General features: G+C 37.3%; 1 pseudogene; it reads right to left on the bottom strand.

Moving 5' to 3' along the window:
• Positions 1-25,899, bottom strand: part of LOC112862773 (protein ZAR1-like pseudogene) — a 52,281-nt pseudogene extending 26,382 nt beyond the window's left edge.
• Between the last annotated feature and the right edge of the window lie 243 nt (positions 25,900-26,142).

Here is a 26,142-nt window from a genome sequence, read left to right as displayed (position 1 = left end):
CTTAATCCTCTTCAGCCATTTCATCCACTCCCCCGCCATTTTGCATTCTTAAAAATAATTAAGAGACAACCTTAGTAAAAAGTTACTATGGGCAAGGCACTTAATTTTGTGTCCTTTCTTCTCTCCACCTGTCCTTCAGTGTCACTTAATGTTTGACTGGTACCCCAGAAAGAGGACTCTAAAATAGTTATATACAACAGTGAGAGAATGATGTCAGAATTGAAAGTCATAGTAACAAAGAATTATGGGACTGGGAAAGAGAAAGGGTAATGGATCAATAAGTCTGTAGATAGAAGTAGAGCTTTGGAGGAGAAGAAATGAGGGTTGAATTACAGGAAGATGGGACTAAGATGTGGTAATAAATGGGGAAGATAAATTTGACACACTTGGAAATCTTAGCAGTACATAAATTCCTTCCTGGAAAAGTTCTGAAAAATGTGTCCAAGATAGAAATCCTCTCTGGCATTTTGACAGAGTCTAGGGAATGGGTCTCCTCTATGGTTAATTTGGCCTGAAGTAAGAGATGCATCTCTTTAGCGTCAAAGTGCTTTTAAGGAAATTGCGTGCTAAATCCTCCTTGGTGAGTCTTAACCACGGGTGCCACCCATTTCCATTAGGTTACTTTTGACACTATTGCTCTTATTAAACTCCATATCCAGAAGGGATTGCCTGCTTCTGCAGAGGTTACTTGTAATCATTGGGAGTAAGCCTGCTGGCTAAGAAATCATTCTTACGTTATTGTTCTTGTTGCATGTATCCTAAGTGGATGGCTTTCACACTGTTTTGAGACTTGCAGAAAACAAAAGATACACTTTACATCTTAACTCAGTGTACACACACATGCAGGTAACACACACATATTCATATATGTATATATTTAATTTTTAAAAATAACAATAGGGGTGCCTGGGTGGCTCAGTGGGTTGAGGGTCCAACTTCGTCTCAGGTCATGATCTCATGGTCTGTGGGTTCGAGCTCTGTGCTGACAGCTCAGAACCTGAAGCTGCTTCAGATTCTGTGTCTCCCTCACTTTCTGCCTCTCCCCGGATCGTTCTCTCTCTCTCTCTCTCTCTCTCTCTCTCTCTCAGAATGTAAATAAACATTAAATTTTTTAAAATAAAAAATAAAATAACAATAAATACTTACTCTGCAACACACCTTGATATTTTCTTTTCTATTTCATTAAAAATATTCTAAATTGACTTCAATATCCACTAATGTATAGAAGGATGCTTGCAATTTGAAACACTGACTGAATTTATTTTTAAAATAAATTTGTGATTTTTCTTTGAAGCTCTTACTGTGTTTGATCCAGGAGTTTTGGGTGCAAGTACAAATAATTTTCCATGGGTACTGGAACAAAGAGTGAAATACACACACAGTGAAAGTCATTTCAGGCCAACAAGTAGTGAATCAAACCTGTTATTTAACACATATTTGGGGGTTCTATTCTGAGCCAGGTACTGCTAGGAGCTCAGAATACCACAACAAATAAGAGGTGGAAGATTTCTGCTTTTAGAGAACTTAATCTTTTAGAGAAAAAGATAATTTAATAAGCAAGCAAACAGTGTCTGATGAGTCTAATAATAATTAGAGGAAGTCTATTCTCTTATATGCAGAGAGCATAAAGGCTTCATTTAGTTTAGAAAAGGGGAGAGTCCCTGCAGAAAGAAAGTCTTGAAAAATAAGTAAGACCTGTACAGTATGCTGGAGCCCTTAAGAAAAGAGGGATGAGTGGGGAGGATTAGGAAAACGTTTTAATAACAGAGAATGATGTATTATAATGCCTGGGGGTGAGATTCTGATTTCAAAGACTGATCAGGAGTGGTAAAGTATATGACTTAAAAACTCTCCATTGTTCATACAGAGTACAGAGAGATGGCCCCATCTAGGCCAGGAGTCCACAGATAGATGTGGCGAAAACAGCCTGAACTATAAGCAAAAAGCCAAGAGAATAAAATGTTACAGAGCCAAGATTGGAAAATGTCGGCAAAGAAAGGAAGGAATAAAAGGAGTAGATGAGATAAAAAGTTAAACATAATAAGGACTAAAAGGGAGCCAGTGAAATTAAGTGTATGCAGGTCGTTTCTAAGATTAGAAAGTACAGATCAAGTGTGGTAGTAAGAGTGAAAGCCAGGGGATGAAAAGTTGAAAGGAGACGGAATGAAGGTAGGGGAATAGTAGTATTAGTCTGGATAACTTAGTCATTTTGTTGTGACAGAAATGTGAGATAGAAGCTGTTCGTGGAAGATGTTAGGGAAAATCAAAGTAAGATTTTTTTAAAAAGATAATATGGAAAATTTCAATTATATACAAAAGTACATAAATATCGAACTCCCATGTAATCATCACTCAGCTTAAACAATATCATTTTTTGATATTGCTTCAATTATACTTAAACCGATTGCTCCTTCATCTGCATTATTTTTTTTAAGTTTACTTATTTATTTTGAGAGACAGAGTGGGTGTGAATGGGGGTGGGGCAGGCTCCACACTGTCAGCACAGAGGCTGAAATCAAGAGTTGAACTAACTGAGCCACCCAGGTGCCCTTTGTCTGAATTATCTTTTTAATTTTTTTAAAAGTTTATTTAAATATTTATTTTGAGAGAAAGAGAGAGAGAGAGAGAGAGAGAGCAAGCACAAGTGGGGGAGGGGCAGAGAGGAGAGACAGAGTCCCAAGCAGGCTCTACGCCATCATTGCAGATCCTGATGCGGGGCTCAAACTCACACACTGTGAGATCATGACCTGAGCCTAGATCAGGAGTCAGACATTTAACCGACTGCACCACCAAGGCACCCCTCATGTGCAGTATTTTTAAGCAAATCTAAACACTGTGTAATTTCATTAACATGTAATGTAGTCTATGTCCCTCAAAAGTTATCTGCTGTTTAAATTAATCACAATATGATTGTACTACCTAAAAATTGATAGTAATTACTTAGTATTGCTAAATATCCATTCAGTGTTCAAATTGCTTCAATTATTCTGTAATTCATTTTACCATTTATTTATTTAATTTTGGATTGAAATAGAGCCTTTACATTGTCATTGATTATTGTGAGATAATACAAACTATGAGTTTGTCCTGTCTCTGTTTCCTAGCACAGGGCTCCTAAAGCCCTTATAATTTCCTAAGTGATAAGGAAATACTAGAATCACCTTTTGTTCTATTGAGGTGACTGGGTGAGCTCCTGAATGGCTCCTGGATGAGGGTTTGTCACCAGAAAGACCAAACCATGATTAGAAGCTTGGAATTTTCAGCCTACCCTTCCATCCTCCAGAGAGGGGAAAGGGGCTCAAAATGAAGTTAATACTTGATCATGGTTATGTGAGGAAGCTTCCATAAAATGCCAATAATAGAGGATTCAGGAAGCTTCTAGTTAGTGAACAAGTAGAAGTATGGAGATTCCCAATGCTACACTGGTGGTATTTACTGAGTGTTGTTTAGAATCACAAAATGGTCTTTTATTTTACAACGAAGCTGCATTTTAACAAGCAGAGAAGCTCAGAAGGAAATGCAGAGGTATAAATAAAGGAGAGGTATACTCAATGGAACTGAGGAATATACAGATTAATTTTTCTTATTTTTTTGGCTCTAAATGGAAATTTTTTATGTCAAATATATACAGCCGGATTTTCATAAATTTCTCCAAAAAACAACTTGAGAAAACTGTTCTTTTACTTTTGTCTGAACACAGACGATCTATTGCCATACACATAGTGCATGTGAACATAAGTGTTTACGGAGACTGCGTAACTATGAATTGTGTGCAAAGGGGCTCGTGTCATGTGTCTGCATGCACAATTTTCAGTACCCTATCCTAGTGCCTGGTAACACAGAGTACAATTTTATAGTTTTATTCAATGGACTTAAAGTCAAGAAGCCATCCCAAGAATTATTTACAATTCAGTAACTGAATGATTATCTGATCACGATGTATCCTAGAGCTATTCTTACATCATGAATGCTGATACTGTGCATCTGGGTGGTAACCTGGTAACTTTTATAAATCTGAGGTTTAAATCGGCATATACGAAAGTAACCAAAGCCTGAAGAATGTGGTGACAGAGGGGTTTCTACCACAGATGATTTGTAGTTTCATAATGGGACACAGGAGAACAAGGAACTGAGAGAAGCCATGGAAACTCTCCGCCCCTTCCCACATATCTTATCCTGTGAATCTCTTCATTTGGCTGTTTTCATCTGTACCTCTGTCATATTCTTTAATAAACTGGCAAATTTAGGTGTTTCCCTGAGTTCTATGAGTCACTCTCGCAAATTAATGAAACCCAAGAAGGGACCCCTGAAACCTCCAATGTATAGCTAGTTGGTCAGAAGCACAGGATAACCTGGGCTTGCGACTGGTGTCTCAAGTGGTGGCTGCGGGGAGAGGCGTGGAGGCAGTCTTGTGGGACTACCCCTTAACCTGTGGAGTTTGACACCACCTCCAGACAGTGTCAGGATTGAGATAAATTGTAGAACATCCAGCTGGTGTCGTGGAGAACTGTTGGTGTGAAGGAACTTCCCATACACAGAGTGGAGCTAAGTCCCGGAATCACCCTTTAATAATGTCTTTTGTCTGACGTATTTATTTACGTATTTATGTATTTATTTACTATTAAAGCATAATTGACAAGCAATGTTACATTAGTTTCAGGTGTACCACATAGTGACTTGACAAGTCATTACGCTATGCTCACTGCAAGTGTAGTTACCACGCAGTGTTATTATAGTCCAATTGACTATTTGCCTATGCTGTACCTTTTATCCCCATGACTTATTTATTCCATAACTAGAAGACTGTGTCTCCCACTCTCCTCCACCAATTTTGTCCATTCATCCACCTGCCCTCCCTCTGGCAACCATTAGTGTGTTCTGTTTATAGGTTTATTATTATTTTTTTTGGTTTCACATATAAGTGAAATCGTATGGTATTGGTCTTTCTCTTTCTGACTATTTCACTTGGTATAATACCCTCTAGGTCTATCTATGTTGTCACAGATTGCAAGATCTCATCCTTCTTATGGCTGAGTAATATTCCACTGTGTGTGTGTGTGTGTGTGTGTGTGTGTGTGTGCCACATCTTCTTTGGCCATTTAGTCTATCCATGGGCACTTAGACTGCTTCCATATATTGGCTATTGTAAATAATGCCGCAATAAACATAGGGGTGTATATGTCATTTTGAATTAATGTTTTTGTTTTCTTGGAATAAATACCCAGTAGAGGAATTACTGGATCATATGGTATTTCTATTTTTAATTTTGGGGGGAAGCTCCATACTGTTTTCCACGGTGGTTGCACCAATTTGCATTCCCACCAACAGGGTTCTTTTTTCTCCACACCCTCACCAACACTTTTTATTTGTCTTTTTGTTCTAGCTATTCTGACAGGTGTTAGGTGATATCTCATTGTGGTTTTGATTTGCATTTCCCAGATGATTAGTGATGTTGAGTATCTTTTCATGTGTCTGTTGGCCATCTGAATGTCTTCTTTAGAGAGATGTCTATTCAGTGCCTCTGCCCATTTTTTAATCAGTTTATTTTTATTTTATTTTATTTTTTGGTGTTGAGTTATATAAGTTCTTTATATATTTTTGATGTTAACCATTTATCAGATATATCATTTTCAAATATCTTCTCCCATTCAGCAGGTTGCCTTTTTGTTTTGTTGATGGTTTCCTTCATGCTGTAAAAGCTTTTTATTTTGGTGTAGTCCCAGTAGTTTAGTTTTGTTTTTGTTTCCCTTGACCCAGAAGACATATGTAGGAAAATGGTGCTTTATGCCCATTGTCAAAGAAACCACTGGCTATCTTTTCTTCTAGGGTGTGTGTGTGTGTGTGTGTACAGTGTAGGAAAGTTTTCCAGTTCCACTTTTTTGCATGTTGCATGTTTGCTGTCCAGTTTTCTGAGGACACTTTGAAAAGACCGTTGCAGCCACTCTGGAAAACAGTATGGAAGTTCCTCAAAAAGTTAAAAATAAGAGTACCCCACTATTCAGCAATTGTACTACCAGGTATTTACCCAAGGATACAAAAATACTCATTTAAAAGGATACATGCACCCCAATGTTTATAGCAGTATTATCTACAATATCCAAATTATGGAAATAGCTGACTAATGAATAGATAAGAAAGATGTGGTTATATATACTATAGAATTTTATTCAGCCATCAAAAGGAATAAGATCTTGCCATTTGCAATGACATGGATGGAGCTACAGAGTATTATCCTAAGCAAAACAAGTCAGTCAGAGAAAAACAAATACCATATTACTTCATTCATATGGGGGAATTTAAGAAAAAATAACAAATGAGCAAAGGGCAAACAAAAAAAGAGAGAGAGACAGGCAAACCAAGAAACAAACTCTTAACTAAAGGGAAGACACTGATGTTTACCAGGAGGGAGGTGAGCAAGGGGAGGGGTGAAATAGGTGATGGGGATGAAGGAGTACACTTGTGATGAGCACCAGGTGGTATATGGAAGTGTTGAATCACTTATTGCACACCTGGAATTAATACTACCCTTTATGTTAACTAACTGGAATTTAAATAAAAAATTAAGAAAATAAAAAGTAAAAATATCTACATCTTAAAAAAGAGACTGCCTTTTCCTATAGTATATTCTTGCCTCTTTTGTTGTAGATTAAGTGATCATACAAATGTGGGTTTATACCTGGGCTTTCTATTTTGTTTCATTTATTTCTGTGTTAATTTGTGTGACAGTACCATACTGTTTTGATTACTATAGGTTTATAGTATCTTGAATATGGGATTGTGATACCTCCAGTTTTGTTCTTCTTTCTAAGGATGTCTTTGGCTATTCATGGTCTTTTGTGGTTCCATACAAATTCTAGTATCACTTGTTCCAGCTATGAGAAAAATGCTTGTGGCATTTTGATAGAGAGTGCATTGAATCTGTAGATTGCTTTGGGTAGTATGAACATTTTAACAATGTCAGTGACTCTAGTCCATGAATATAGAATACCTTTCCATTTGTTTGTGTTGTCTTCAATTAATTTTATCAATGTTTTAGAGTTTTCAGAGTACATGTCTTTCACCTCCTTGTTAATTTTATTCCTAGTTATTCTATTCTTTTTGGTGACTTATAAATGGAATTGGTTGCTTAATTTCTCTTTCTGTTACTTTGTTATTAGTGTATAGAAATGCAACTGATTTCTGGGTACTAATTTTGTATCCTGCAACCTTACTGAATTTATTTATCAGTTCTAATAGTTCTTGGGTGGAGTATTTAGGATTTTCTTTGTTTTTTAAAATTTTTTTAATGTTTATTTTTTTTTGAGGGGGAGACAGTGTGTGAGTGGGGGAGGGGCAGAGAGAGAGGGAGACACAGAATCCAAAGCAGGCTCCAGGCTCTGAGCTGTCAGCACAGAGCCTGATGCAGGACTCAAACTCACAAAACAAGAGATCATGACCTGAGCCGAAGTCTCACGCTTAACCAACTGAGCCACCTAGGCACCCCACTAGTTGCCCTTGTAAATCACAGGGTTTTTTTTCTCTGCCTTAGGACAGATGAATCTGCTCATAGTCCCTTAGTACTATCCCTCCCCACTGCAGTTCACAGTATCAGAGGTGAGGATTCTTTTCATTATCATGTCTTTGTCTTGCTCGTCATTTTCTATGTGGTCTCTTTTTAAAAATTTTTTAGTTTTTTTTTTTTAATTTTGGAGAGAGAGAGAGCAAGCACAAGCAGGGGAGAGGGGCAATGGGAGAGAGATTCCTAAGCAGGCTCCACCCTCAGCTCAGAGCCCGATGTGGGGCTTGATCCCACAACCCTGGGAAATCAAGAGTCAGACGCTTAAACCACTGAATCACCCAGGCACCCCTCTACGTGGTCTCTTTATCTTTTGTTATACAGAAGCTATTAAGTCAGCCCTCAGTTCTTCTTCAGGAGGAATTGCTGTATAAATAGGTGTGGATTTGGTGTGTCTGTGGAGGAGGTGAGGTCTTCTTCCATTGCCATCATGGACCAGAACCAGGCCAGGGTCTATACTTTGACCAGCCCTGCAGACCCACCACCAATGGGCAGGAGACTTCCAATTGGAAAGAGGATGTGTCCTCCTTTGGAGCACAGAGAGGAATCCTCCCATATCTCTTTTAAACTATAGGTTTCTTCTCCCACACCCCTTCTTCTTATTGATTTTTTTGAGCAAATGGACCATTTGTCCTGCAGAATGTTTCATGGTTTGGATGTTGCTAGTTGCTGAACTGTGCTATGTAATATGTTTTCTATGCTCCACATTTTCTTTAAATTGGTACTTAGAACTGGAGTCTTGATCCTCTTGTAGTTCAATTATTTTTTGAAGACTGCTTCACGTGTTGCAGTTTGTTCTTTCATCTGGAGGCACAAAATGTCCCATTGTGTTTTTTATTGTGAAATCAGCAGCCTTTGAGAACCTTTGCCTGGGTCTATTAATTTATTAAGAGTTGCAAAATGTGATATTACCTTGTCATTCATTAGCTGGAATAAGTCTGTAAATGAGACTTTTCCTCATTAACTATTTGGTTACTCTGAGGTATAATTTGTGTGGACAGTGATTAGTTTCGTTTATTGACCAGTTTCAAAATTCTGAGTTACTTATCTGACATCCTTCAAAGAATACCTGGGCATTTTTATTTTTTTTCAAAAATGGTTATTATGAATGCAAGAATTTTAAATGGCTTCACAAGTTTCCACCCACCGTAGCTATTATTCTCACTGATGCTTAAAGTATACCACGTTTGGACCCTGCAAACCTCTTAAAATTGGTGAGTCATTTTGACAAGTCCTCAGTAGTTTTTGATAATTTTCTTGTCTTCAGATATGTAAAATGTGGCAGACTCATTTGCTACATTTTCTAACCCAGACTTGGATTAAAAAAAAAAAAAAGATTTAGGGCACTCAGTCTGTTGAGCGTCCTACTTCCACTCAGGTCATGATCTCATGGTTCATGGGTTTGAGCTCCACATCCGCTCTGCTATCAGCGCAACGCAGAACACTCTTCACATCCTCTGCGCCTCCCCGCCTCCCCAACCCCGCTGGTGCTTTCTCAAAAATAAACATTAAAAAAAATGATATATAGGTAAGGCCTAATTTAAAAAAACAACAAACAGCCTAAAGAGGGGTAAGTTGAAGATGCCAAAGGACAAGGAGGGACGATGCATAGAAGGCATTTTCCGAGAAGGAGGGATGTGCGTGGAATCCCAGAGTTTGGGGTGAAGGCTTAGCTGTAGAGGGCGGAAAGGGGGAAGGCATGGAAATGGGTTTAAGTTTATATGCACAGAAATAGGAAGTTGAGGAGTTTCAGTCCACGAATTAGTATTTTCTCTCTGAAGTGGGTGGGAAAACCACCTGTTAAAGATGAGGGAAAAGGAGGGTAGAATTTGTTGAGCAGAAAAGGAGGAAACTAGTCCATCTTAATCCTCATTTTCCTAAAATCCTAGAAGAATTGAAGGTCCTGCACTCCCTAATGATTTCAGTTGTCATTTTTGTTTCACGATTCTCTGCTTTTCTTTTCTTTTTTCTTATCTTTTTTAATTAATTAATTAATTAATTTATTTATTTATTTGAGGTGTAGGAAAAAATCATGGTTTCCATTATTAATTTACACACACTTTAACATAGGCTTATAATTTTAATAAATAGAACAAATGTTGTATCTATAAAACAACAAATACTGCTTGATAAAGTTTGAAAAATTTGGTCATCATCTGGCTGTCTTATCAATGTGATGATGTCTATATAAGCACTTGAAAACACTTTTGATGTTTGGATTTCTCAGATTTGTTCCAGATGTTTCATATTTGTAGACATAACCATGCCATATACAGAATATACAATAACAACAGGCCATTTGTTGTAATATGGTAAATTAAAAAAAAAACTATCTTGCTAGTGAGGTAATGTATGTAGAAGATTCTTGCTTCCACATTGTTTTGACTTTTCTATTTTAAGTTTGTGTATATTTTAATTACATTAAATATTTTTTACAAAACTCTTTTCTTTTCTTAATGTCTTCTATATTTGCCTAGAACCCCATATGACATTATAGGCATGGTCACAACCCTTATTCTATATCATGTTACTATTTTAATTTTTTAACATAAATGTATTCATATATATGTGTATTTAAATAAATATAATTTTACATGAATGCACACTTAGCAGCAGATCATATCTGCTGTTATATAGTTATTATTAGTGGTATTTTTCTCTTTCTTTTTTACTTGGTTAAGTTCTCTATCTTCTGCCATGCTTCACCTAAATCACTCTTCAACCCTGTAACATATGTTTACACCACCATTTCTTCTTACATATTTTCTTCACGTTTATGTAATTGTATATAAGCATATATATGTGCACACATACAAAAGTCTATCTATGCAGAAATATGTTATTATTGTCCCAAATGGGATGATCATGTATGTTTTTTTCTGCACATTTTTTTTTCACTCAGAAAGTTATGAAAATGCTTTAAGTCAATTGGTAAAATTTAAATTTTTTATAGTGGGCTACATAGTATTCTAAAACATAAATATAACATAATTTAGCCAACCCTGTTCCTATTGATTGATATTAAACTTTTTCCCCAGTTCTTGGCATTATAAATAATATTGCAATTAATAATCTTTAGTTATATCCTTACATAGTAATGCTTTTATTTTTATTAGGTTCCTAGGAATGCCATTTCTAAGGTCAAGTGTGTATTTCAGATTTTAAAAGATGCGGCCAGATTGGTTTCTGAAAAGGATATAAAACTTGAATTTCCACCACTGGGAAAAGAATATCCTTTTGCTGGGCTTCTCACCATAGGACATATATCTCTCTCTTTTTAGAAAATGTTTGCAGTTCTAATAAATAAGAAGTGATATTTTCTTATTAATCTAATTTGCATTTTACTTATGACTGGGGAGGTTGAAGATTATTTTATGTTATTTTTCTCTTTCAATTTACTCCTATGAATTATGCCAACAATATCTTTGCCCATTTACTCATTTGCACTTTATATCTCTCTTGTGTATTTGTAAGAACTATTTGTGTTGAGTATGTGTGTTGGGTGCATGTGTTTGTATATGTGTCTGTGTTTGCCCGCTATATCACGGTCATTTTCTGAATGTTCTGTTTATTAACTCTGTTTGTGGGGTCTTTTTTGTTAACTAAAATTATATTATTAAATAAGTTTTTTTTTATTCTGTTATGTATAATTTTCCAGTCTTGTATAAGAATGTCTCCCCTGGTCCTGATAGATGTATATTCTTCTTAACTTTTTTAACAAATTTTATCTTATTTAAATTTAAATTCAGTTATTTAATGTACCTGAAGTTTACTTTCTTTTTTTTTAATGTTTATTTTTGAGAGAGAGAGACAGAGTGTGAGCTGGTGAGGGGCAGAGAGAGAAGGAGACACAGAAGCCAAAGCAGGCTCCAGGCTCCAAGCTGTCAGCACAGAATGCAGGGCTCAAACCCACGGGCTGCGAGATCGTGACCTGAGATGAAGTCGGATACTCAACTGACTGAGCCACCCGGGTGCCCTTACTTTCTTTTTTAAATGTGTCAGATTCTGTGGGTTGGCTTATTCTCTAACAATGCCACAAATCCCGTTTCCTGGCATTTCTCTGTTATCAAGGATAGAAGCTAATATTTGATATCTCAGGCTCCTTTACAGTTTGGGGGCCATATGACTTTGGCTGGACTATTGGCAAAAGTCCCTGGAGAAGGCATCCTTTCTGAGTAAAATCCAAAGCCTGTCAAAAATCAAACAAAAACCCCCCATGAAACCTGTTTTCCCTATGTCCTTTTACCCTTATTTCTTGGCTATAATTTGGATATTATGCCTTCAGTGAAATAGGTTAAAATGAGAGTAATAATGGTGTCTACTTTATGTGGAACTTATGAGGGGCAAATAAGAGTGCATGTATAAGCACATAGCACAATGTCTACATAGTGTTAACATTGAATAAATGTTGGCCATCATCATCAGACCCAGACATACTTGTCTCAGTGACGTAGAAACAGGTCCAATAGAAGTTACCAAGAAGTTTTCTTATTAACAGTGAAACTGCAGATTTTACCTTCCTTCTTTTGAAAGCAGTATAAAATTCCCTATATTCCCTGATTCTTGCTTGTCCATGAAAAAAAGTAAGAGGAAAAACAGAGAGCACTTTTGTTCTAATGTCTTCTCCTTCAGCTAACAGTAGCTCTCAGTAGGGTGAATAGCAGTATAAAGGACTAATCTAAGGTATAGGAAAAGATTCATAAGCTGTGCCTTTTCTTCTTTTCTATCCCAGGCTGTTGAAAGCTTATAAAGTGGATTAAATAATACATAGTGTATGTAGAAGCAAAAAAAATTTTAAAAATTGTTATTATTCAATGGCATGATCACTAATTAGTCACAGCTCTCTTCTAGAAAGCCTGTACAAAGTGCTATGTTCTTTGAAGCTTTCTTGGAGGCATTGTGTGCGTGACTTATGCTTAAGAAAACATAAAGCATGAGGCAGAGACTTAGCATATCTTGTTCAACAACACAGAATTATTAAGATTCAAATAACCGTTCCATTAATCAACACTGCCACTAATGAGTAGTTAATACTTTAATAATCGTTATGTCTGTTTGATATTCCTTGTGGAGGATGTTGTCTAGGATGTTTCTTTAATCATTTACCTTTCCTTGACATAAATACCTTAATGATGCATAGAATGTCTTTAAAATTTCAAAGGCTTAGGAAAGGAATTTATAACTGAACACACTTAAAGAGCAGCACATATTTTTATTATTCTCCCCACTATTCCACAAAAATGATTACTCTTTCCAGTTTGTAGGAGTCTGCTTTGGATTGATACATTCCTAGATTTTAATTTATCCTAAGAATAAATTTATTCTAGGAATGAGATTCCTTATGTCCATTGTTGTAGGAAAAAGGATTGTAAATTATATTGTGGAAATTGGAACAGGGTCAGGAATGCAGAAAAAAGGTTGCAAATAATTTGAGACATTTTAAAACTTTCTATTATGCTTATACTGATAACATAAAATACAAAATAAAATAATTTGGCTATTTTTTTTTTTTTTTTTTTTTGCCTTAGAAGTCAGTATTAGAGAAGTTCTTTTTGGGAGAGGGAAGATGGCGGCGTAGGAGGACGCTGGGCTCACCGCGCGTCCTGCTGATCACTTAGATTCCACCTACACCTGCCTAAATAACCCAGAAAACCACCAGAGGATTAGCAGAACGGAGTCGCCGGAGCCAAGCGCAGACGAGAGGCCCACGGAAGAGGGTAGGAAGGGCGGCGAGGTGGTGCGCGCTCCACGGACTGGCGGGAGGGAGCCCGGGCGGAGGGGCGGCTCACCGCCAAGCAGAGCCCCCAAGTCTGGCTTGCAAAAAGCGGAGGGGCCTGACGGACTGTGTTCCGACAGCAAGTGCGACTTAGCCTCTGGGAGGTCATAAGTTAACAGCTCTGCTCAGAAAGCGGGAAGGCTGGAGGACAAAGGGAAGGAGAGCTGCTGAGCCCCCGGACGACAGAGCTCAGTTTGGTGGGGAACAAAGGCGCTCGCCAGCGCCATCTCCCCCGCCCATCCCCCAGCCAAAATCCCAAAGAGAACCAGTTCCTGCCAGGGAACTTGCTCCCTCCGCGCAAACACCCAACTCTGCGCTTCTGCGGAGCCAAACCTCCGGCAGCAGATCTGACTCCCTCCTGCTGCCACAGGGCCCCTCCTGAAGAGGATCACCTAAGGAGAAGCAAGCTAAGCCTGCCCCTCCTGCCCCTGTGCACCTTGCCTACCCACCCCAGCTAAGACGCCAGATCCCCAGCATCACAAGCCTGGCAGTGTGCAAGTAGCCCAGACAGGCCACCCCACCCCACAGTGAATCCCGCCCATAGGAGAGGGGAAGAGAAGGCACGCACCAGTCTGACTGTGGCCCCAGCAGTGGGCTGGGGGCAGACATCAGGTCTGACTGCGGCTCCGCCCACCAACTCCAGTTATACACCACAGCACAGGGGAAGTGCCCTGCAGGTCCTCACCACGCCAGGGACTATCCGAAATGACCAAGCGGAAGAATTCCCCTCAGAAGAATCTCCAGGAAATAACAACAGCTAATGAGCTGATCAAAAAGGATTTAAATAATATAACAGAAAGTGAATTTAGAATAATAGTCATAAAATTAATCGCTGGGCTTGAAAACAGTATAGCGGACAGCAGAGAATCTCTTGCTACAGAGATCAAGGGACTAAGGAACAGTCACGAGGAGCTGAAAAACGCTTTAAACGAAATGCATAACAAAATGGAAACCACCACGGCTCGGATTGAAGAGGCAGAGGAGAGAATAGGTGAACCAGAAGATAAAGTTATGGAAAAAGAGGAAGCTGAGAAAGAGAGAGATAAAAAAAATCCAGGAGTATGAGGGGAAAATTAGAGAACTAAGTGATACACTAAAAAGAAATAATCTACGCATAATTGGTATCCCAGAGGAGGAAGAGAGAGGGAAAGGTGCTGAAGGGGTACTTGAAGAAATAATAGCTGAGAACTTCCCTGAACTGGGGAAGGAAAAAGGCATTGAAATCCAAGAGGCACAGAGAACTCCCTTCAGACGGAACTTGAATCGATCTTCTGCACGACATATCATAGTGAAACTGGCAAAATACAAGGATAAAGAGAAAATTCTGAAAGCAGCAAGGGGTAAACGTGCCCTCACATATAAAGGGAGACCTATAAGACTCATGACTGATCTCTCTTTTGAAACTTGGCAGGCCAGAATGAATTGGCACGAGATTTTCAGTGTGCTAGACAGAAAAAATATGCAGCCGAGAATCCTTTATCCAGCAAGTCTGTCATTTAGAATAGAAGGAGAGATAAAGGTCTTCTCAAACAAACAAAAACTGAAGGAATTTGTCACCACTAAACCAGCCCTACAAGAGATCCTAAGGGGGACCCAGTGAGACAAAGTACCAGAGACATCACTACAAGCATAAAACATACAGACATCACAATGACTCTAAACCCATACCTTTCTATAATAACACTGAATGTAAATGGATTAAATGTGCCAACCAAAAGACATAGGGTATCAGAATGGATAAAAAAACAAGACCCATCTATTTGCTGTCTACAAGAGACTCATTTTAGACCTGAGGACACCTTTAGATTGAAAGTGAGGGGATGGAGATCTATTTATCATGCTACTGGAAGCCAAAAGAAAGCTGGAGTAGCCATCCTTATATCAGACAAACTAGACTTTAAATTAAGGCTGTAACAAGAGATGAAGAAGGACATTATATAATAGTGACAGGGTCTATCCATCAGGAAGAGCTAACAATTATAAATGTCTATGCGCCGAATACCGGAGCGCCCAAATATATAAAACAATTACTCATAAACGTAAGCAACCTTATTGATAAGAATGTGGTAATTGCAGGGGACTTTAACACCCCACTTACAGAAATGGATAGATCATCTAGACACACGGTCAATAAAGAAACAAGGGCCCTGAATGAGACATTGGATCAGATGGACTTGACAGATATATTTAGAACTCTGCATCCCAAAGCAACAGAATATACTTTCTTCTCAAGTGCACATGGAACATTCTCCAAGATAGATCATATACTGGGTCACAAAAGAGGCTTCATAAGTTTACAAGAATTGAAATCATACCATGCATACTTTCAGACCACAATGCTATGAAGCTTGAAATCAACCACAGAAAAACGTCTGGAAAACCTCCAAAAGCATGGAGGTTAAAGAACACCCTACTAACGAATGAGTGGGTCAACCAGGCAATTAGAGAAGAAATTAAAAAATATATGGAAACAAACGAAAATGAAAATACAACAATCCAAACGCTTTGGGACGCAGCGAAGGCAGTCCTGAGAGGAAAATACATTGCAATCCAGGCCTATCTCAAGAAACAAGAAAAATCCCAAATACAAAATCTAACAGCACACCTAAAGGAAATAGAAGCAGAACAGCAAAGGCAGCCTAAACCCAGCAGAAGAAGAGAAATAATAAAGATCAGAGCAGAAATAAACAATATAGAATCTAAAAAAACTGTAGAGCAGATCAACGAAACCAAGAGTTGGTTTTTTGAAAAATTAAACAAAATTGACAAACCTCTAGCCAGGCTTCTCAAAAAGAAAAGGGAGATGACCCAAATAGATAAAATCATGAATGAAAATGGAATGATTACAACCAATCCCTCAGAGATACAAACAATTATCAGGGAATACTATGAAAAATTATATGCCAACAAATTGGACAACCTGGAAGAAATGGACAAATTCCTGAACACCCACGCGCTTCCAAAACTCAATCAGGAGGAAATAGAAAGCTTGAACAGACCCATAACCAGCGAAGAAATTGAATCGGTTATCAAAAATCTCCCAACAAATAAGAGTCCAGGACCAGATGGCTTCCCAGGGGAGTTCTACCAGACGTTTAAAGCAGAGATAATACCTATCCTTCTCAAGCTATTCCAAGAAATAGAAAGGGAAGGAAAACTTCCAGACTCATTCTATGAAGCCAGTATTACTTTGATTCCTAAAGCAGACAGAGACCCAGTAAAAAAAGAGAACTACAGGCCAATATCCCTGATGAATATGGATGCAAAAATTCTCAATAAGATACTAGCAAATCGAATTCAACGGCATATAAAAAGAATTATTCACCATGATCAAGTGGGATTCATTCCTGGGATGCAGGGCTGGTTCAACATTCGCAAATCAATCAACGTGATACATCACATTAACAAAAAAAAAGAGAAGAAGCATATGATCCTGTCAATCGATGCAGAAAAGGCCTTTGACAAAATCCAGCACCCTTTCTTAATAAAAACTCTTTAGAAAGTCGGGATAGAAGGAACACACTTAAAGATCATAAAAGCCATTTATGAAAAGCCCACAGCTAACATCATCCTCAACGGGGAAAAACTGAGAGCTTTTTCCCTGAGATCAGGAACACGACAGGGATGCCCACTCTCACCGCTGTTGTTTAACATAGTGCTGGAAGTTCTAGCAACAGCAATCAGACAACAAAAGGAAATCAAAGGCATCAAAATTGGCAAAGATGAAGTCAAGCTTTCGCTCTTTGCAGATGACATGATATTATACATGGAAAATCCGATAGACTCCACCAAAAGTCTGCTAGAACTGATACATGAATTCAGCAAAGTTGCAGGATACAAAATCAATGTACAGAAATCAGTTGCATTCTTATACACTAACAATGAAGCAACAGAAAGACAAATAAAGAAACTGATCCCATTCACAATTGCACCAAGAAGCATAAAATACCTAGGAATAAATCTAACCAAAGATATAAAGGATCTGTATGCTGAAAACTATAGAAAGCTTATGAAGGTAATTGAAGAAGATTTAAAGAAATGGAAAGACATTCCCTGCTCATGGATTGGAAGAATAAATATTATCAAAATGTCAATACTACCCAAAGCTATCTACACATTCAATGCAATCCCAATCAAAATTGCACCAGCATTCTTCTCGAAACTAGAACAAGGAATCCTAAAATTCATATGGAACCACAAAAGGCCCCGAATAGCCAAAGGAATTTTGAAGAAGAAGACCAAAGCAGGAGGCATCACAATCCCAGACTTTAGCCTCTACTACAAAGCTGTCATCATCAAGACAGCATGGTATTGGCACAAAAACAGACACATAGACCAATGGAATAGAATAGAAACCCCAGAACTAGACCCACAAACGTATGGCCAACTCATCTTTGACAAAGCAGGAAAGAACATCCAATGGAAAAAAGACAGTCTCTTTAACAAATGGTGCTGGGAGAACTGGACAGCAACATGCAGAAGGTTGAAACTAGACCACTTTCTCACACCATTCACAAAAATAAACTCAAAATGGATAAAGGACCTGAATGTGAGACAGGAAACCATCAAAACCTTAGAGGAGAAAGCAGGAAAAGACCTCTCTGACCTCAGCCGTAGCAATCTCTTCCTCGACACATCCCCAAAGCAAGGGAATTAAAAGCAAAAGTGAACTCTGGGACCTTATGAAGATAAAAAGCTTCTGCACAGCAAAGGAAACAACCAACAAAACTAAAAGGCAACCAACGGAATGGGAAAAGATATTTGCAAATGACATATCGGACAAAGGGCTAGTATCCAAAATCTATAAAGAGCTCACCAAACTCCACACCCGAAAAGCAAATAACCCAGTGAAGAAATGGGCAGAAAACATGAATAGACACTTCTCTAAAGAAGACATCCGGATGGCCAACAGGCACATGAAAAGATGTTCAGCGTCGCTCCTTATCAGGGAAATACAAATCAAAACCACACTCAGGTATCACCTCATGCCAGTCAGAGTGGCCAAAATGAACAAATCAGGAGACTATAGATGCTGGCGAGGATGTGGAGAAACGGGAACCCTCTTGCACTGTTGGTGGGAATGCAAATTGGTGCAGCTGCTCTGGAAAGCAGTGTGGAGGTTCCTCAGAAAATTAAAAATAGACCTACCCTATGACCCAGCAATAGCACTGCTAGGAATTTATCCAAGGGACACAGGAGTACTGATGCATAGGGGCACTTGTACCCCAATGTTCATAGCAGCACTCTCAACAATAGCCAAATTATGGAAAGAGCCTAAATGTCCATCAACTGATGAATGGATAAAGAAATTGTGGTTTATATACACAATGGAGTACTACGTGGCAATGAGAAAAAATGAAATATGGCCTTTTGTAGCAACGTGGATGGAACTGGAGAGTGTGATGCTAAGTGAAATAAGCCATACAGAGAAAGACAGATACCATATGGTTTCACTCTTATGTGGATCCTGAGAAACTTAAAAGAAACCCATGGGGGAGGGGAACAAAAAAAAAAAAAAAAGAGGTTAGAGTGGGAGAGAGCCAAAGCATAAGAGACTGTTGAGAACTGAGAACAAACTAAGGGTTGATGGTGGGTGGGAGGGAGGAGAGGGTGGGTGATGGGTACTGAGGAGGGCACCTTTTGGGATGAGCACTGGGTGTTGTATGGAAACCAATTTGACAATAAATTTCATATATAAAAAAAAAATAGAGAAGTTCTTTTTTTCACTGCCTTTTTTTTAAGGATAACAATTTTTAGTAGTTTACAAAGAGGTAGATTAATTAATATTCCAATTATAATCAATAAATGAATAGCTGTTTATGCAAACTAATTTTTACTTATAGATTGATAAAATGTAATATTTACTTAAGGTAAATTTAAGTACCTCAAAACAACTATCTTTTCTAAAAATTGTTTTTTAACATTTATTTATTTTTTGAGAGACAGAGACAGAGCATGAGCGGGAGAGGGACAGAGAGAGAGGGAGTCACAGAATCTGAAGCAGGCTTCAGACTCTGAGTTGTCAACACAGAGCCCGATGCGGGGCTTGAACTCAAGAACCAGGAGATCATGTCCTGAGCTGAAGTCGGATGCTCAACTGAGCCATCCAAGCACCCTAAAACAACTATCCTTTTTAGTCTCGAAGAGATTCATTAAGAAAAATGACATTTTTTTCATAAAAAAATAATCAGTGAAGTCCGCAGTACTTTTTGAAATTATCTAATCACCTATTGCAAATGATCCTGAGTTCAGAAATGCTAGATTAATAGCATTGTTACAGGTAATTAACTTGAAAGTTCTACACATCCTGTTAAGTCGCAGTTAATAGTACCTAACTCTGTAATGGTTAAACAGCAAATAACAAGTAAACATAATGTGTAAGGTTCTATTATTCTATGACAAAACAGAATAGATGGAACAGAAATAAACAAGTTACTGTTTGAGGCAATTGCAATAAGGGTATCCAAGGTGAGTTAATCATTGTTACAAATGGGCCAAGAATCAAGGCTGAATTTGCTAAATGTCCTTTAAATAGCCAACTCCTCCATGAAATATATTCTTTTTTTTCTTCCAGTTTTATTGAGAAATAATTGACATACAATACTGTATAAGTTTAAGGTATATAGCACGATGGTTTGATTTACATATATTGTGAAATGATTACCACAATAGGTTCAGCTAACACTTATTTTCTCATACAGATACAATAAAAAGAAAAGAAAAAAAAATGGAAAAAAGTTTTCTCCTTTTGATGAGAACTCTTAGGATTTACACTCTCTCTCTTTTTTTTTAAGTTTATTTTGAGAAAGAGAGAGGAAGAGAGAGAGAGAGAGAGAGAGAGAGAGAGGCAGAATCCCAAACAGGCTCTGTGCTGTCAGCACAGAGCCCAACTCAGGGCTCAAACCCACAAACCATGAGATCATGACCTGAGCTGAAATCAAGAGTCAGATGCTTAACTGATTGAACCATCCAGGTGCCCCAAGGTTTATTCTCTTAGGAACTTTCCTGTATATCATACAGCGGTGTTAGCTGTAGTCATCATGTGGTACAGTACATCTAAAGTGTTTGTAGATCTCATGACTGGGAGTTTGTATCTTTGAACCACCTGCCTCCAATTGCCCCTCCCCACACCCTCCATCTCTGGCAACCACAAGTTTGATCTCTTTTTCTATGAGTTTGTTTGTTTGCTTCTTCTTCTTTTTTTTTTTTCTTTTTTTCCTTTTGGATTCTACATATAAATGAAACCACACAGTGTTTGTCTTTGTCTGACTCATTTCACTTAGCATAATGCCTTTAAGTTGATCCATGTTGTCACAAACAGTAATATTTCCTATTATTTTGTGACTGAATTGTATTCCATTGTATATATATACCACACTTCTTTATCCATTCATCCATCTATGGACACTTGGGTTGTTTACATGTCTTGGCTATTGTAAATAATTGTGCTATGCATATGGGGCCACAGGTATCTTCCTGAATTGGTGTTGTCGTTTTCTTTGGATATATTCCCAGAAACGGAACTGTTGGATCATATGGTAGATCTTTTTTAAATTTTTTGAGGATCCTCTATACTGTTTCCCATGGTGGCTGTACCAATTTACAGTTCTACCAACAATGTATGAGGTTTCCTTTTTTCTACATTCACACATAACACTATTTGTTATTTCCTGTCTTTTTGATGATGGCCATTTTACAGATGAGAGGTTATATCTCACTGTGGTTTTAATTTGCAGTTCCCTCATGACAAATGATGTTGAGCATCTTTTCATGTACTTCTTTGCCTTTCATATATCTTCTTTGGAGAAATATCTTCAGGTTTTTTGCCCATTTTTAAATTGGAGTATTTGTTTCTTTGTTATTGAGTCATGTGAGTTGTTTATATTGTTTTGATGTTAATCCATTACCAGATATATGGTTTGCAAATATTTTTTTTTCCTATTCAATAGGTTGTCTTTATGCTTTGTTGATTGTTTCTTTTGCTGTGAAGATTTTTAGTTCAATATGGTCCCATTTGTTTATTTAATTTTTTTTTAGTGTTTATTTTTGAGAGAGAGAGAGAGAGAGACAGCAAGCTGGGGAGGGGCAGAGAGAGAGGGAGACACAGAATCTCAGTAGGCTCCAGGCTCTCAGCTGTCAACACAGAGCCTGACACAGGGTTTGAACCCACGAACTGTGAGATCATGACCTGAGCCAAAATCAGACGCTTAACCGACTGAGCCACCCAGGCACCCCTGGTCTCATTGATTTTTATTTTGTTGCTTGTACTTTAGGGGTCATATCTAAAAAGCAATTACCATGCTTTATTCTTATGTTTTCTTCTAGTTATGGTTTCTTGTCTTATATTTTAATCCATTTGGAGTTAATTTTATAATCCATTTGGAGTACATTTTAATCCATTTGGAATTAATTTTTTTGAGTGGAGTAAGATATGGGTCCGTTTCATTCTTCTACATGTGATCCAATTATGCCAGCACCATTTATTGAAGTGACCTTCCTCCATTAAATATTTGTGTCTCCCTTGTCAGATATTGGTTAACTGTATATGCTTGGATTTATTTCTGGGCTCTCAATCCTGTTAATTGATATATTTATCTGTTTTTATGCCAGTACCATACTGTTTTTCTGACTATGGCCTTATGGTATACCTTGGAATAAAGAAGTGTGATGCCTCCTACTTTGTTCTTCTTTCTCAGGATTTGTTTGATTTTTCAGGGTCTTTTGTGGATCCATATAAATTGTAGAAGTGTTTTAAATCTGTAAAAAATATAACTGGAATCCTTATAGGAATTTTATTAAATCTGTAGATGGCTGTTATATTATTATTTTAAAAACAGCAATTCTTCTAATCCAGGAACATAGGATACCTTCTTTAATTTACTTGTGTCTTCTTTGATTTCTTTCATCAATGTCTCCTTAGATTTATTTCTAAGTATTTTATTGTTTTTTATACTCTTATAAATGGGATCAATTTCATTATTTCTTTTAGAAAATTTCTTGTTAGTGTATAGAAATGCTACTGATTTTGTATGTTAATTTTTTATCCTGCAACTTTGCTGACTTTATTGATTAGATATACAGTTTTTTGGTTGAGTCTTCAGGATTTTCTATATATAAAATTATGTCATTTGCAAATAGAGACAATTTTATTTCTTCCTTTACAATTCTGTTATCTTTTATTTATTTTTCTTGCCTGATTGCTTTGGCTGGGACTTCTACTACTACTACTTCTTCTACTACTGCTACTATATTGAACACACATAATGAGAATGGAGATCCCTATCTTGTTCCTGATCTTATATGAAAAGCTTTCAACCTTTCACCATTGAGTATGATGTTAATTGTGGGTTTTCCGTATATGGCATCTATTATGTTGAGGTATATTTATTCTATGCCTAATTTCTTAATTTTTTTTTTAAAACTGTGAACAGATGTTGAATTTAGCCAAATGTTTTTTTTTTCTATATTTATTGTGATGATTAAATGATTTTCTTCTCTCATTCTATTAATGTAATGTATTACATTGATTGATTTGCAAATGTTGAACCATTCTTGCATCCCAGGGATAAATTCCACCTGATCATGATGAATAATCTTTTAATGTGCTGTTGAATTCAATTTGTTAGTATTTTGTTGAGAATTTTTACATCTATATTCATCAGGATATTGGTCTATAGTTTTTTGTTTGTTTTTTGTTTTTATTTTTGTTTTTGGTAGATTTCTGGTTTGGGGATCAGGATAATATTGACTTCCTAAAATGAGTTTGGTAGCATTCCTTCCTCTTCATTTTTTGGTAAGACTTTGAGAAAGATTGGTGTTAATTCTTCTTTACATTTTTGGTAAAATTCACCTGTGAAGCCATCTGGCCCTGAGCTTTCCTTCTTTGGGAGATTTTTTAAAAATGTTTTTATTTATTTCTGAGAGAGAAAGACAGAACATGAGTAGGGGAGGGGCAGAGAGAGAGGGAGACACAGAATCAGAAGCAGGCTCCAGGCTCTGAGCTGTCAGCACAGAGCTGGACACAGGGTTCAAACTAACAGACTGCAAGATCATGACCTGAGCTGAAGTCGGATGCCTAACTGACTGAGTCACCCAGGCGCCCCTGGGAGATTTTTTTATTACTGATTCAATCTTTTTACTAGTAAGTGGTCTATTGAGATTTTTTATTTCTTCCTGATTCAGTTTTAGTAAATTGTTTGTTTTTAAGATTAAAAAGAAATTTTTTTTTTCCAGGTTGTTCAGTTTGTTGGCATAAAATTGTTCATAGGTCTCTTACAATCCTTTGAATTTTTGTGTTACTAGTTCTAATATCAACTTTTTCATTTATAATTTTGTTGATTTGGGTTCTTTATCTTGTTTCCTTGAGTTTTCTAATGAAGATTTGTCACTTATTTTTTCAAAGAACCAAATCATAGTTTGGTTCATCTTTTCTATTGTTTTTCTGTATTTCCTTTCTCCTGCTAACTTTGGGCTCAGTTTGTTCTCTCTGTATCTTTTTTTTCCTCCTAGTTCCTTAAGGTGTAGACTTAGGTTGTTTATTTGAGATCTTGATTTTTATGTAGGTGTTTATCACTATGAACTCCCATCTTAGAACTGATTTTGCTGCATCCTACAAGTTCTGGTATGTTGTGTTTCCATTTTCATTAAAAACTTTCCAGATATTTACCCCCAAATTTAATTTCTTCTTTGATCCATTAATTGTTTAGAAGAGTGTTGTTTCATTTCCATGTGTTTCATTTCATGAATTTTCCAACTTTCCTCTTGTTTTAATAGTTTCATGTCATTGTGGTTAGAAAAGATATTTGATATGATTTAAATCTTCTTGAATTTGCTAAGGCTTGTTTTGTGGCCTAAGGCATAGTTTATCCTAAAAAAAATTGTTCCATATATGCTTGAGAAGAATATGTATTCTGCTGTTGTTGGATAGGATGTTCTATATATGTCTGTTAGGTCCCTTTGGTCTAAAGTGTTGTTCAAAACCACTGTTTCATTATTGATTCTCTGTCTGCATGATCTGTTATTGAGAATGAGTAAAGACCTCAACTTTTATTTTATTACTGTTTATTTCTCCTTTTAGCGCTATTAAGTTTTGATTTATATATTTAGGTGCCTCAATATTGAGGACATAAATATTTACAATTGTTATATCTTCTTTATGTATTGACCCAGTTATTATTATATGGTGACCTTTGTATCCTTTTACCATTTTTTATTTAAAGTCTATTTTGTCCGATGTAAGTATAGCTACTCTGCTTCTTTTGGTTACCATTTGCTTAAAATATCTTTTTTCATTCCTTAGCTCTCAGCCTATGTGTATCTTTAAGGACTAACTAAATCTCTTGTAGGCAGCATATTATTGGATCTTGACTTTTTTTTTTTTTTTTTCTTTAATCCATTCAGCTATTCTCTTTCAACTGAATAATTTAATACTTTTTTTTTTAAAGTACTTACTGATAGGTTAAGGACTTATTATTGCTATATTATTAATTGTTTTCTGGCTGTTTTGTAGATCCATTGTTCATTGTTTCTTACCCTGCTGTCTTTTTTTGTGTGTTGATGTTTTTTCACATTAGCATGCTTTGACTTCTTTATCATGTTCTTTTGTGTAATAACTACAGGATTTTCCCCTTGTGTTTACCATGAGGCTTACACAAAATGTCTTAAATTTTAATATCTTATTTAAACTGATAACAACTTAAGTTCAATAGAATTCATAAAATTTGCACTTGTATTTCTTCTCACTCATATTCTATGTTATTACTATTAAAATTTACATGACTTAAAAAAAATTGTGGGGGCACCTGGGTGGCTCACTTAGTTAAGCATCTGCCTTTGGCTCAGGTCATGATCTCGTGATTCATGAGTTTGAGGCCCACATTGGGTTCTCAGCTCTCCTCACAGAGTTGCTTCAGATCCTCCTCTGTTGCCCTCTGTCTTTGCCCCTCCCCTGCTTGCACACACTTTCTCTCTCTCTCTAAAATAAATAAATTAAAAAACTTAAAAAAATATTGTGTACCTAATAACATATTATTATACTTTTGGTGTCATATTTACCTGATTTTCATAATCCTTACATTTGTACCTGCATATTTGAATAATTGGGCTCCTGTTCCAGACTTTACAGATTTCCTTTGGCAGAGATAGCTTTTCACCAGTCATCTATTAGTTTCTGGGTGTGTCTACTGGTAATGTCCTTGGGTAGGTGGGGCCTGCCATTATGGTCCGATTTTGGGTGAGGCAACTGTTTCAAGCTCTGAGGGTAGGGGATGAGAGAGTGTGGCACTGGCTGAAATAGTTGGATGGGACTGCTAGCTTGGTTCCCTACTCAAGGAGGCTGAAGGATGGGCTTCACAGTTGCCTGGATTCTCTGGTCAGGTTTGCTATGTGGTTGGGATTAGGTACTATATTCAGTAGTAGATGGGGCTGTGACTTAGTATCCCTGCCCTGGCAGGGCAGCTGGATGGGACCCAGAACCTATACTGTTTGTTGTTTGAGGACCCAAATCAGAATGGTAAATTACCTGGTCAGGTGAGGCCACTAGTTTTGCTCCATAGAAGGAGGAAGCCATGGGCTGTGCTCTCTGTTCATGTGCTACTTTACTTAGGGTTGTTGAAAGGGCTATGCAGCTTCTCACATGCTCTGGTTAGGTGTCCTAGTTGAGCAGGCTGAAGGCTGTATTCAACAATGAGTGGGACTATGAATTAAATTCCCTACTTTGGTTCCGCAGAAGCAGCTTTAGAGCTGGTAAAGCTCTTGTTGTCTTAACTCAAGCTGACTTGCCCTCCAAGTTCCCTCACCAAACAGGGCCACG

This window comes from Puma concolor, chromosome B2 (genome assembly GCF_028749965.1).
Source record: "Puma concolor isolate L17-30 chromosome B2, mPumCon1.1.hap2, whole genome shotgun sequence".
Lineage (NCBI taxonomy): Eukaryota > Metazoa > Chordata > Mammalia > Carnivora > Felidae > Puma > Puma concolor.
Note: the sequence above shows the minus strand (reverse complement) of the source record. Positions and strands in the feature narration are given on the sequence as shown.